Below are 14,178 nucleotides of genomic sequence, written 5' to 3'. Positions count from 1 at the left end.
TTATTGGACCAAGGAGAAACAAAGATTTTTAATTTAGTATTTAATTCCGATGTATATACTGTATGAAATTTTGAACATGAGTTTGTATTATTTTCATAATATAAAATTGGAAAAAAAATTACTGTATTATTCCATATATACAAACCCCAACCAGTTTTCTCTATGGTGTATTCTGACTATAAAACTCACTGGAAATATATGAATTCTTTACTTGGGGACTGAAAGAACATTAAAACTGTAGATAAATTCTTAAAACCTTCAGAAAAACCTCCAAGCATAAATATATCTGGCCTGCAGTTTTTCTTAGGTATAACTGTTTCATATTTTATTAATGTACTTATAAATATGCCACCTCATTCCAAAAAGAATTTGAGAATTATTAAAATGTGTGTAAATAGCTCTATAAGATTAACATAAATGAGAAAATCAAACAGATGGCACGTAGAGGGGAGGAAAAACAAATGAAGTTAGAAACAGGATTAGTAGAAAAAAATTTATGCTACAACATCCTCATGTCTCACTAGTTTGAGTGTCCTAAAATCTGCAGAGAGGGAAACACGACAACTTTAGATTTCATAGTGCCCATAAGATTAGCAAATCAATGACTTGTATGTAGTCCAGTTATTTGGAATGATGAGTCCTGAGAGAAATTTCTTTCATAAGTCCTCATTAAAAAAAATGCATACTGCTACGTTAACAGGATTCTCAAGAAAATCCTAAAAAAACGAGTTTTCATAGAGAAATATTTGCTTCAGTTAGGGGAAATAGAGGGGTAAAGAGAAGATATTGCTCCTTACTTGCTAGTGTGAGATCTTCTGCAAAGCAAAATAACAGACATTAACTCACCTATTTTTATAATCCTGATATGCAATTTAGATCACTGAGGTCTTAAAAAATGCTAATAATAAAACATTTTGCCTACCTACTATCCCCAGCACCTAGCAGAGTGCCTGGTATACAGTATAGCATTCAATAGAAGTGTTAAAACAGATGACCTTGGACTTTATTTAGACACTATAAAACAATCTGCTTTCCTGCTGCTTTCCATGATGCGTTTCATCAGTGACGAAATGGACTAAAAAGTGGGAAAACACACAATAGAAGCTTGGAATTTCTTTCAAAACATACTTCTTCCTTTCTCTACTTGCCCTAGGAGTTAGGAGGTTGGTGCAAAACATTAAAAGATAAGTTTCTGGCATGAGACCAGGAGCAGTTCAAAAGGTACTATTGTACAGCTGTCAGCTCAAGGAACTGTGCAGCAGAACTCATAAGAATGATATAGGAAACCTATGATTTAATCAGCTGCAGACTCATTACCCACATAGAATAGCATCCATCCAACAGGGTGTCAGGTACATATTTCATGGGGTTGGGGCATTTAGGAGTTAGGCTGATAGTCGAAGGCGTGAGCCATGGTTTAACCCGAGCACTTACTTTTCCATCTGGTAGGAAACTTTATGCTGATGACAACTACATGGCCTCTCACCTTTAAAAAGGAAAAAAGTAAACCCACTATACCCTTTGGTGTGAAATTCTCTTGCCAGGCCGCCGAGGTGTCACTACTTCCAAACAAATTACAGAAACCACAGAGGACTGATATTAACTGACTTACTGTTCCCTTTTCACTCCCTGGCCACGAAAGTCATTGTATGATAGTCAGGGGTGTTTTACCCTCTAAAGAACTAATTTAACATTCACATATTAACCTAGTTGCACTTCCAAAACAGAAGGCGAGGAGCATGAGCATGTTCTGGAACATGCCCCTGCCAGAGGCCTCTGCAGGTTAGGCAGATGCATCGGAATGAGAAAGAAAACCAGCTAATGCCCACTACTAACCAAGCCATACTGCTATATCTAGGAATGGCGAAAGCACTAAACCAGCTTCCACTAGTATTGTCTTGTCCTTGTAAAGCAGTTAACTAAAGTAGCAAAAAAACTGAACTCCTGGCACCCAGCTGGTGAAGCCAGGTCACGTGCCTTCATGTCCCCTCAGCCTGGAAGAAACGCAGCCACACTAACAGCTGACTATCCCCTCGAAGTTGTGTAAGGAAAGGAGTGGAGAGCACACAGATCAACCACGGGCTCACTTATTATATTCCCTTTTTCATTTTTCTATGTCTTTCCTTCCCAGTGAGATTGCAAGTCCATGCTTTCTCTTTCCTTTGCATCTGCATCATCACCAGAGTCCTGAATGAGTTAAAAATCATTCATAAATGTTTACTAATCAATAAACTCCTGTCTGAACAGCCAATTGAACACATCCAGCCACACCATGTAGACCAACCAAATAGGAATTTATCCTATTTTTAAAGACATCTAAAGAACAAAATTCCACATTTTATTCTGTAATCCAATTTAAAAAAAAAAAAAAAACTTTGGACTGAAAGATCACAGTGTCAAAATTCTATCGCTTAAGTAGGAGAATATGCAAGTGGAGACTAAAGAGGGTAGAAGAATGTAATAAAAATGAACACCCTTTCACCCAGAAGATTAAAGCCTGCCTTGCTATTCCTTTCACAGATGGAGAGAGTGTGCTTCAAAAGATGGATTGTGAAAATAATTGCACAAAGAACGAAGTGTGAGAGGAGGGATTGAGACCAGGGTTGGGCAGTCCCAGGGCTCTTGGTACTAAATGGAGTCCTCCTCCCCCTACCTGAGACCTCAGAGAAATTCTCTTGCCAGGCCACCGAGGTGTCACTGCTCCCAAACAAATTACAGATGTCCCAAGAAAGTTCCCTCTGCAAACAGTATCTATTGCTAGACATAAACACCTCCTTTCAAAGCTTGAAATTTATTAGCGCCCAAATGATGTTTATGACCTAGGGCTTGTGATCCTGTCATGGATTCTATCAGCCAAGGAGACTGGATTAGCTCATGGGCCCAGGCATTTATGGCTCTGAAGTGAGCCACTGTTCAAAGAGTATTGTGGACAGATGGAACTGATCTACCTACAGGTGGATGAGTGCCACTGAAGCAGGAAGGGCATGGGGCTGGCTGAAAGAACACCCAGGACCGAAGTGGAAATGCAAAATAATAAATCGGGAATCAGCACCACAGCCAGCAGCCAACCAGAAGCCATAACCAAAAGAAGTGAGCGAACCAGAAGGGAAAAGCAACCAAATGCTGAGGCAGTGTCGAAAGCAGCAAGAGTTTTTCATTGGAAAAAAAAATGCAAAAGATGAATAAATGCCAGTGGAATTTATTCCTCAAGGAACTTTCTAAGTTATCTATATACAAATACAAGAAGAATGATTTCTTTTACATTGTGGTTTGGCTTCGCTTTCAGCTTTTCACTTTTAAAAAGCTAGAGATTTGTGCACTTTTGAAATGCAATTTCAAGATCTATGAACTTAACCAGAAAACTTCAAGAGAAAATGAAAATTTGGATAAACACTAGAGGTTATTCATTTGGTTAGGAGTTCAGAGAAAGAGAAAGAAGTAGAGACCTGTTCAAATTTATTGAAATTCCAAACCCTTAAAATAGAGGCAAAATAAAGAAATATTAATCACAAGTATTTTGTTATCTTCTGCAATGTTCCTCATTTTTGTTAACTATTGTTCACTGTTATAAGAAAAATACACTGTGACAGTGGCAAAGAAGACATTTAAATTATAAACCTGGATCCTATCTCTAGAACAGGGGTAATTGTACAGCAGTCTTTGAGAAAATCCTTTCTAAGAGAGACTTCTAGATTTATTTCCTGGGTAGCAGACTCTAAAAGATAAAGCTAATCCTGGACCGTGTTTCAGATCTTTAAGTCTCTGGAGAGCTGAGATTACACACTTCTGTTTAAATATATTTTGATGTTATTCAATAAATGGCAAGCAAAAAACTGTGCTAAGTCCTGGTTAGGGCAAAAAAAAAAAAAATGAAGAGTATGATGCCTCTAATTTCAAGGAGGTAAGATATTTGAAAAACTAACACACACATATATAAAGAGTATAATGGAATAAATGTACTCAGAATGTATTTTTCTATACATACTTACAGATGAGAAATTTATATCTCACATATGTGTGTCTGTGTGTGTATGTAAAGGTATATGATCCAAGATACATATAGATGTGTTGTCTGAGAGTATATGGAGGTCTTTTCTGTAAGCAACATGTATGGTCAAGTTCCTGTCTTCCTATTAGCTTGCCCACTTGCCATATCTATTGTTGTAGATTATAGGAAGCTGGTCTGAGGTTGTTCATTTCTTGAGTGATAATAAAGCACTGTTTCTAAAAAAACTTACTCACTCGCTGTTATCCTTCCCAAAACCTACCCAATGCCCAACGAAGAACAAATGAATGAACGAATAATATTGACTAAGAAGTTTCTCTTCACAGTTTCTCTTACATATTTTTTCACCTTCAGAATTCCAGTAATATTAACAACTCTACATCTGAATGTTATAGGATTAGTACAAATATCAGGGTAAGCCTGATTATTCATCTACAGGTTGCCAGTCTACATATCATTTTGTATTTGTTACTCTATTTTCTCAACTCTGCTTTACATTTTAAAACAGCTTTCTGGGAAGAATTTAACCACCAGTACAATGAGCAAGAACCTTTATTTCAGTTTGAAATCTGGATTCTGCCAAGTCTTTGGAAAAGAACATTGCCTTTATAATCTGGGCAACAGGTTCTTACTGAATGCTTACTGGGCGTATATCCATATAGAAGGATATTCTCTGCCCCCCGCCCTTAGACAACTCCAGTTGACCTTTGAAATGCGGGGGGTTAGGGGCGCCCCGCCCATCACCGTGGAGTAAAAAGTCCGTGTATAACTTTTGACTCCCAAAAAACTTAAGTTGTCCCTCAGTATTCCCGGGGGATTGGTTCCAGGACCCGGGGGATTGGATACCAAAAACCTCTACATAAAATGGCACAGATCAATGCACATATTCAGCCCTCCACATCCACGAACTCCCAACCACAAATAGAAAACAATACAGGTATTTATTGAAAAACACCTATGTATAATTGGACCCATGCATGTCAAACCTGTGTTGTTCAAAGAAACCGTATGGAGAATATCTACGTGGAGTCATTGAGTCATCTCACTGTGGCCTTATTTCTCTACCTCTCCGTCTGAGTAGAGACCTGGTCTTGGTTTGCTCAGGCCAGTGCTGGTCTCTGCAGGGCAGAGGCTGTCCCCTGGATGGAGAGGAAGGCCGCCCACAGTGGGTGTAAGCAGAGCTGGTGAGGCCAAACTCTCCTGCTGTCTAACTCACAGAGGAATCGCAGTGTGCCTGCGGCAAAGCACTTAACCTATTTGTGTCTCCATCGCCCATTTGTAAAACAGGGTAATTATAACCTCCCTGCCTTACAGGCTGCTGGGAAGCTTCATTAATGTTTGTAAATCACTTCAAAGATGAGGGCGGCTGCTCACTGCTGTGGCAGGTGGAAGATCTCTGGCCTGAGTCCTCCCTCCCTGGCTCCTGGCAGCTTGCTTCATTTCAGAGGATGTTCCTACTTATCTGAATAGCCAAAGGAAAACGTAGTAACCCTTTTTCCTAAATTTCTGTGTTCTCAGTTCACCACATTTTCATCACAACTCAGAAAACATTAATATTTTTAGATACAATAACTTAAAATTAACATCTTTGTGAAATCCTGCACAGTCTATGAAATTATTATCAGTAATTATTTCTATGCATCAACTTATACCCATGATGTCCAGGGTATAATTCTATGAATTCAAAAACGAACAAATCTTTAACGCTATCTCCTAGTGAATTTAACACTTAAATCAATTAAATTTCAAAAAAGAAAAAATACACATTTTCAAGTTGCACATAAAACGCATACATACATGTGTAGAATGAACTCTTAGATATATATTCTTATATGCTAAAAAAATGAAAAACTGCTCTTTTAAAAAAACCCATTTGGGTATTAAAAATATCTCATGAGAATATTTTAAGGATGCACTAGTTTACTTTGGTTGCTTTTTTAAAAAGTCAAAACATAACTTTTTTAAAAATAAAGTTTAAAAGCCATTTTTGACTTAAATGATCATCAGAAGGGTGCTAGCCACATAAATTACGGTACGTCCACATTGTGTATGTGTTTGCAGAATGGAACTCTAGGTATGTTTTTAATTTTTAAAAAAAGTACAGAAGAGCGTTTATCATAAGTTATCATTTGTGTTTTTAAAAGGGATATATTATATATACACATATATATGATATGTGTCATTTTGAGTGGCGAAGTCATGATAATGGGAGCTACTCAGCATCCACCTCTTTGAATCCCAAGGATGTCTTTTTTAAGATCAGCAGTGTGCCAAAAGAGTCTGGAATTCCAATACAAACTGTCAGACAAGCCCCAAGTTATAGGAAAATAAAATCCTTCATTAATTTTCTGTCCAATGCTGTAATCAGCCTCATGACTTTGCTTGGTGGAATATTCACAGCCACATACCGCTGTGTCCCTCCCTTTCCCCTACTGCTCCTCCACCCACTGAAGCAAAAAGCATGTTTAAAGGATTGTTTGGGAAAGGTTGTTCCCAGGTCGCTCTGTACTGGCCAGGGTTTAACCTCGAGTTTATAGAACTCCTGGGAATCTTCATAGAAGCTACAATGACAGTCCAATCTTGTATCCTGGTCAAGAAAACCACAAAACTTGCCTAGGCACTTTATCTGCCTGGCCCTCTCTTTGAAAGATTAGCTGTTCTGAGACAGAGGTTAGAATGAGCTACTGCAGCTTAGCTCTTCTGGCTGAAGCTCTCAAGAACTAGGGAGGATCTGGCCCAAAGCAAGCTCTGGATACACTCATTCCCTCTGACCATTTTCATTTTTAGCTCACTAATAACTTCTTTAACATTGAGTTAATGCCCATGGATGTGGCTAACCAAATTCTTTTCAAACAGAATTATAAACTGCCTCTCAGCCTTTGATGACCATTAGCTTGCTATTGTTTTCTTTCTTTTTCTTTGAAATAATCCTTTATAATCTTGAAATAATCTTGAAATAATCCTTTTCTTTATATTTTTTCAAATTACAAAATAATAAAATTTTTAAATAAATATTTTTTCAAATTTCCACAAGATGCATCAAGAAAAAGGCAGCCAACATGATCATGTGCATCTTCCATAACATCTCTAGGCACATGTGTATGTGTATGAGTATATGCAAATACCAAAGCACACACACATAGAGATGGGTAGAGGATGGGTTCATCAACAATCGATTGGACAGCTTTTGTTATACAAACAAAAATAATAGTGTTCCCATGGCTTTGATATTTTCTTTCTTCGCTATATAACAATTGTCTCTACAAGTCAGTAGATCAAGTTCTAATTCCTTCTTCCTATTTCTTTAAACATATATGCACACATATAATTTTACATAAATGGAATCATATCATATTGGATAGAGATCTTAGTGTAGTCTTTTTTTTTCATTTGCCCTCATTTTCCCTCTCCCCACCATTCTTCAGTATCCCATGATAATAGCCTAAAACTTGTCCTTATTTTTCTCTATACTCATATCCTCATGTGTGTGCACATGTGCACACACACGCACAAACACACACACCTGAATTTTGTTGGTCTCTGTTTATTTTACAAATTGTATCATTTTATATAGATTTTTCTGTATCTTTTATTTTCTCATTCTAGAATACTTTGAATACTATGATAGCTCTAATTCATTATTTTTAAAACCTAAAAATATACATTGATGAGGTGATATCTATTATTTTACCAGGTTTCCCCCCAGCAGCTCTTTGTTTCCAGCTGGTATCTTTTTGTGTTTTTGCTTTTTCCTTTACTAACAACGCTTCAATAACTGCTCTTATAAATACGACTTTCCATATTGACGCTTCAGTTTCTAAGGACTACAGTCACAGGAATGGACTGCTAGGTTGGAAAGTAAGTACATTTGTAAATCTTAATAAATCATTTTAATGGCTAAATTCATTAAAGTTTCCTGCTTGTTTCCATAAACATGGTGTTAATTCTCCTTGCTACTAGCCATGCACAGGTATTAGTCTTTTAAATTTTTGCCAGTGGTATTTCATTGTCACTTCAATGTATATTTTCCTAATTACCAGTGGGTTCAAGCACCTTTTCATAACTATTTTAATCATGTTGACACACTCATCTATAAATTGCCAATATTTTTACCAGGTTAATCAACCTGGTAAAAATATTGGCAATTTATAGATTGTCTTTTTTCTACGTTACTTCTTAAGTGAGCAGAAGACAAGTGGAATTCATGACCAAGGTGAAGAATAACTGGGAGGTGACTAGTTAACAATACTGTATTGTATATTTGAAAGTTGTTAAGCATGTAGACCTGAAAAGTTCTCATCACGAGAAAAAAAAAAACATGTAACTATGCGAGATGATGGATGTTAACTAAACTTATTGTGGTGATCATTTCACAATACATACATATATCAAACAACTATGTTGTTCACCTGAAACTAATATAATGTTACACGCCAACTGTATCTCAATTTTTAAAAAAATAACTGGGAGAAATATATGCAAGGAAAAGAGGAGGGAGGAATTGCAGTAGATTTTGCCAAAAGGCCAGTGATGACTAGAAGGGGGTTCTACTTTGCATGTAGATCTGAGGATGGGCATTAGGACATTATCTCTTTTCTCAGCCATGGATCAAGTAGACTCTCCTAAGAGCTCAAGTGCTGAATTGGCTAAAATTGTGGAGGAGCAGTTTGGTGAAAGGGGACAGAAAATAAATAGGAGAGGAGAGGAAAGTAGCATGTGGTGAGTGCCTGCCTTGGACCAGTTACTGAAGTAGTCGTTGTATAGATATATTCTCATTTATTCCTTGCAATGAACCTATGAAATGAGTTGAGTTTTCATCTCTATAGAGTCACAGAGATACCAAGTAACTTGTCCTACATCATTCAGTTGATGAGGGGTAGACCTAGGAGTACAACCCAGATCTGTCTCACTACCACATCTATGCTCTTTCCCAGCCACAGTGAAAATGCCAGGGGGAATCTGAGCAATGCACTGTGGCCTGCTCGGAAGAGTCAGGTAGGTGATAGGTTCCATCACCACCACCTTGGGAAGCCTTGTCTGCAACTTTGAGTTCTACTCTCCTAACACCTCCATTCTTATAGTCAACACCACCCTCATATGGTCAGCCAACTTTAAGTTGGCAGTTCAGTTTCACAGAGTGTTTTTGGTCTTCGATAATTATTAAGACTCTTTTGTGGGCACTGTGCTGAGTGAGATAAGTCAGACAGAGAAAGAAATGCTGCATGTTATCATTTACATGCGGAGTCTAAAAAGCTGAAATTATAAAAACAGAAAGTAAAATGGTAGTTACTAAGGGCTAGGGAGTGGGGAATTGGGGACATGTTGTTTAAGGGTACAAACTTGCAACTAGTAGATAAATAAGTTCTGGAGATCTAATGTACAGCATAGTGATCATAGTCAACAATGTATATTATAAACTTCAAGTTGCTAAGAGACTAGTTCTTAACTGTTCTCACCACAAAAAAGAAATGATAATTATGTGACATGATAGAGATGTTAGCTAATGCTACCGTGGTAATCATATTGCAATATATAAATAACAAAACACCACAACTGTACACCTTATACAATGTTATATGTCAATTATATCTTAACCTTTAAGACTTTTCCTGTGGATCAATTTTCCTTAGGGTGGGTAGTTTTAAAATCACCAAGATCAATAATTTTAAAAAATATTCATATTGCCACAGACTGAATATCTCAATTTCTGAATGATTACAATCAAATGTAATTTGATTACAATTACCATTACACTATGTGTTCTTGTAATGAAAGATAGCTATGTAAAAGGACAAATGTCAGGCATCTCTCCAAAGGAATGTCCTTGTAGTAATAGCTTCAGATACCAATTTAAATATAGCACATCTATTAAGGGGACATCAAGGCAGGTGTTTTGGGGTAGTGATTGTTAATTTCTCCATTTGCAACTTAACGTTTACTTCACTAATCAGTCCTATTGGTCTTGTCTCCTTGCTACCTAATTCAGACTTTTCCCATCACAGAAATTCACAAAAATTTCATTCTGGAATGAAATCCAATTGTTTGAGATTAATTCTCCATTTAGAGATCCAGAAAATAACCTTAATATATAAAGCATCCTTAGATGTTTCCATGATATAATTGATTGTGCAAAATAGAAAGTTTGTTACCCCTCACATGGAGGTCATCAGCACTGCATTAGAGAAAGCCCAAACAGCCCATCCGGCTGTCTCAAAGGTTCACCCAGTTGAAACATTCACTTCGACTTCTCATTTTATTGTCAAGTCTTATTACAAAAGGGTGATTTGTGTTCCATACTAATTAGCTAAGAAGTTTGGACATTAATCCACAACCCAATAAGCAGCCCTCTACCATGAGGCAGTTTTTGAAAAAGACCAGTTCCAGCTTTACTGGTTTGGGATCTATCAGGGTTAGGAGATGGGCACAACATGCTCTCAAACACTAGCTGAAAACATTCATATGCAGAAGCTCTTTCCTCCTGGTTCCCTGTGTGTCTTGTGAGCACATCACTCAAGAAAGAGCAGTGTTCACTGGAGAAAGTGAGAAATGCCACATGAAGAACTTTAGTAAAAAGGAAGTCGTATATATCTGTTAAGAAACTAGTATCCAGGATATGTAAAGAACTCTTACAATTCGATAATAAAAAGATAAATAACCCAATCGAAATAGAGACAATTCACATTTTTCCAAGGAAGATATACAAATGACCAATAAGCACATGAAAAGATGCTCAACATCATTAGTCTTTAAGGAAATGAAATTCAAACCATAACTAGCTATCACTTCACACCTAAAGGATGGCTACAATCAAAAAAGTCAGATAACAACAAATGTTGGTGAAGATGTGGAGAAATTGGAACCCTCATACAGTGGTGGTGAGAATGAAGAGTGATGTTTGGAAAACATCTAAAATTTAAACATCAAGATACCATGTGACTCAGCAATTTCACTCCCAGATATATACCTAGAAGAAAAATACATCCACACAAAAATATATACACAAATGTTTATAGCAATATTACTCATAATAACCAGAAGTGGAAACAACTCAAATGTCCATCAACTGATGAACAAATAAACAAAATGAGGTATATTTACACAATAGTATTTGGCCATAGATAGGAATGAAGTCTTGATACATACTACAACATAGAAGAACTGTGAAAACATTATGCCAAGTGAAATTAGTCACAAAACACTACATATTAAATGATTCTATTCATATAAGATGCCCAGAATGGGAAATCTACAAAGACAGAATAGAGACAGAAGATAGATTAGTGGTTTCTTAGGGCTGGGTGGCTGTGGGCGAGGAAGGGAGGGGTGAGATGGTGACAGCTGAAGGAAATTTCTTCTTAAGGTGATGAAATGTTCCAAAATTGTGCTGATGGCTGTGCATATCTGTGAATGTACAAAAACCTATTGAATCGCTTTATTCGTTTAAATGAATAAATTGTAGGGCGTGTGAATTAAACCTCAACAAAGTTATATTTTAAAAAGGAAATAAAAAGGAAGCTGAATATGATAAGAAACACTTGCTGGTTGGCGCAGGTAGAAGTGAATGGCAGAGGTGTAGAAAGAATGAGACCAGCTGTGGAGAACCCGCGATTCCAACCAATGGCAAGTTAGTAAATCAGATGAGTGGCGTAAGATTCACACAGCTGGCAGGACAGCATCAGAGCCCTTTCATTCATTTAGACATTCCACAAATGTTTATTGAGCAACTTCGGTATGCCAATTTATGTTCTAAGGAATTGGGATATAGCTGTGAACAACTGTTTTGTAAAAAGAGATATGGTTAAGGATGTTTGCTACAGCATTGTTGTGCTCTTAAAAATTGGAAACAACCTAACAATCCACAGGAAAATGGTGAAATAATCATGATGGAATTTTGTGCATATATGCATTTATTTAATATTATTTTAAAAATACATATCAATGGATCTGCTATTATAATGAATCATATGAAATTGCCAATTTTATAGGTTAAAATGCTCAAATGTTGGCCATTTCATATGTTGTTATATTAAAAATACATTGTATATAGGTTCATCAATTGTAACATGTCTCACTCTGGTGGGGATGTTGACAGTGGAGGAGGCTGTGTATTTGTGGACGCAGGGGGCATATGGGGAATCTCTGGACCTTCCACCCAGTTTTGTTGTGAATCTAAAATTGCCCTAAAAAATAAAGTTCATTAAACTTTAAAAAAATGCACACTAATGTGCATAATAATATATGCATCTATATTTCTATATGTTTTCACTACGACAGAGTAAAAGTAGTATAAAAGGATAAATTCCTGGCTGTTACTATTGCTTACTCTAGGCGGGAGAGGAAGATCTGTGTGCATGTGTGTAAGGGAAGCGATTATTAACTTTTTCTTTATATATCTTTACATTGTTTTTCTTGCAACAACAATTATGTATTACTTTCATAGTTAATAAGCATAAGTGAAAATTATAAATTAGAAAGAGAGAACACTGGGGAAGTGCCTAGAGAAATAAATCCATGATCCTTTATCTTCAAGTTTAGTTTCATGTGCAATGTTATGGGCTGACTGTCTAGACATAAACACCCACCATATGCTAAGGAAGTTGCATAGAAGTGAGAATTAACAGTGGTTGTGGAACTCTCAATAGCTGCTCAAAAGGAAACAGAATAAAAATAGTTTTGTAACACTTGTGATAAGACAACTGTACAAAGATTGATCACTTGACGTCATTAATTCTAGTGCCCTTTGTGTGAGTTTCTGAGGACAAAAAGTCCAGACATATTTTATGTGCAACATGAAATGTGAGATAAGAAATCAGCAGAGTTAAGATTTCAGAACTTTGGTGTGTTTGATGGATTCTACTTATCCTCCCTAACTCCTAAACCAAATCCCAAACATTTGCTTCAAGTCTAGAATAAACCTGGAGCCAAGAGCCTACTTTTTTTTTTTATGACTTGCACTTTATATATGCTTTTTCTCCTGGGCTCCCAAGAACATTGGGAGTATCATAACTTGAAAGACAGTGTGAGATCATGGTTAAAGCCACAATCTCTGGGCACAGAATGCCTGGGTTCAAACCTCAGTTCTGCCACTTATTGACATGGACAACTCCCTCAACCTTCACATGTGTCGATGAAATGACAATGAAAAACACCTCCAAGGACTGTTTTGGGAATTAAATTTGCTAATAAAGGTAACGCATTTAAAATTGTGCCTGGCATTAAACCATATATATTTTTGTCCATTAAAAACTTCTCACAGCCTTGGCACATTTTTCAAAAACTGGGTATAATGTGCTATTTTCTGTCGTTCACTCACACAAACATACTGATTACCTCCTACCTTCTAGGCACTGTGCTAGGCATTCAGAATAAGAAATGGATGAATAAATCTCACAATCTCTGTGTTGAACTGCATATTTCAAAATGTACATGCAATAATCTTTTAATAACTATAGTTTTTCAAAGCAGAGAACAAACAGAAGTTATTATATAATTAGTGGTGAAAGAATACACAAGTCAGGAATAGACAACACAAAAGGGATCCTGGAGGAGATTCCTGATGTGGTGACATCATATTAGTGACATTCTCACTAATATGATGTCACCACAGGGTTTGACACTCCAACTCAGCATTTATGGTGTTACTATAAATTATTGAGGCTAGATGAACACTTCAGAGCAGATATCCGATCCTGTTACCTTATAAGTTTGGTGAGTTACATCAAAGCTTGGTCAAGCTTAGAGCACTGTGTCTACAGGTAACCACACTGTTCTGGCCCACAAATACTGGCCTGAGAGAAAGTTGAGCTGACCCAGCAAGACCCAGAAAGTGGGTCTAACGAAAAATGCTGAACCATGCGCCTCTCTTTCTACATCTTTTCCTCCTTCGTTTCATGAGACAAGAGGAGAACTCTTCAGTGCATACGGTTTGTGATTTCTAAGCCTTTGGAAAGGATGACCATGGAAATGCCCACTGACCACTGGAAATTTATGTCATCAGCACCATTTTTGTGGCTCAATGATTTCTCCAAATCAATGACTTGACAACAATGTAGCAGACTCCATACAGTAAAATGCTTAGAGTACCTGAAAGCACTGGTGGTCATTCCATTCATTCATGTGCTTATTCATTCTACAGTTATAGCCCTTTCCATGTGTCTGATGGTGTGCTAAAA

The sequence above is a fragment of the Pteropus vampyrus genome, unplaced genomic scaffold (assembly GCF_000151845.1).
Source record: "Pteropus vampyrus isolate Shadow unplaced genomic scaffold, Pvam_2.0 Scaffold199, whole genome shotgun sequence".
NCBI lineage: Eukaryota > Metazoa > Chordata > Mammalia > Chiroptera > Pteropodidae > Pteropus > Pteropus vampyrus.
Note: the sequence above shows the minus strand (reverse complement) of the source record.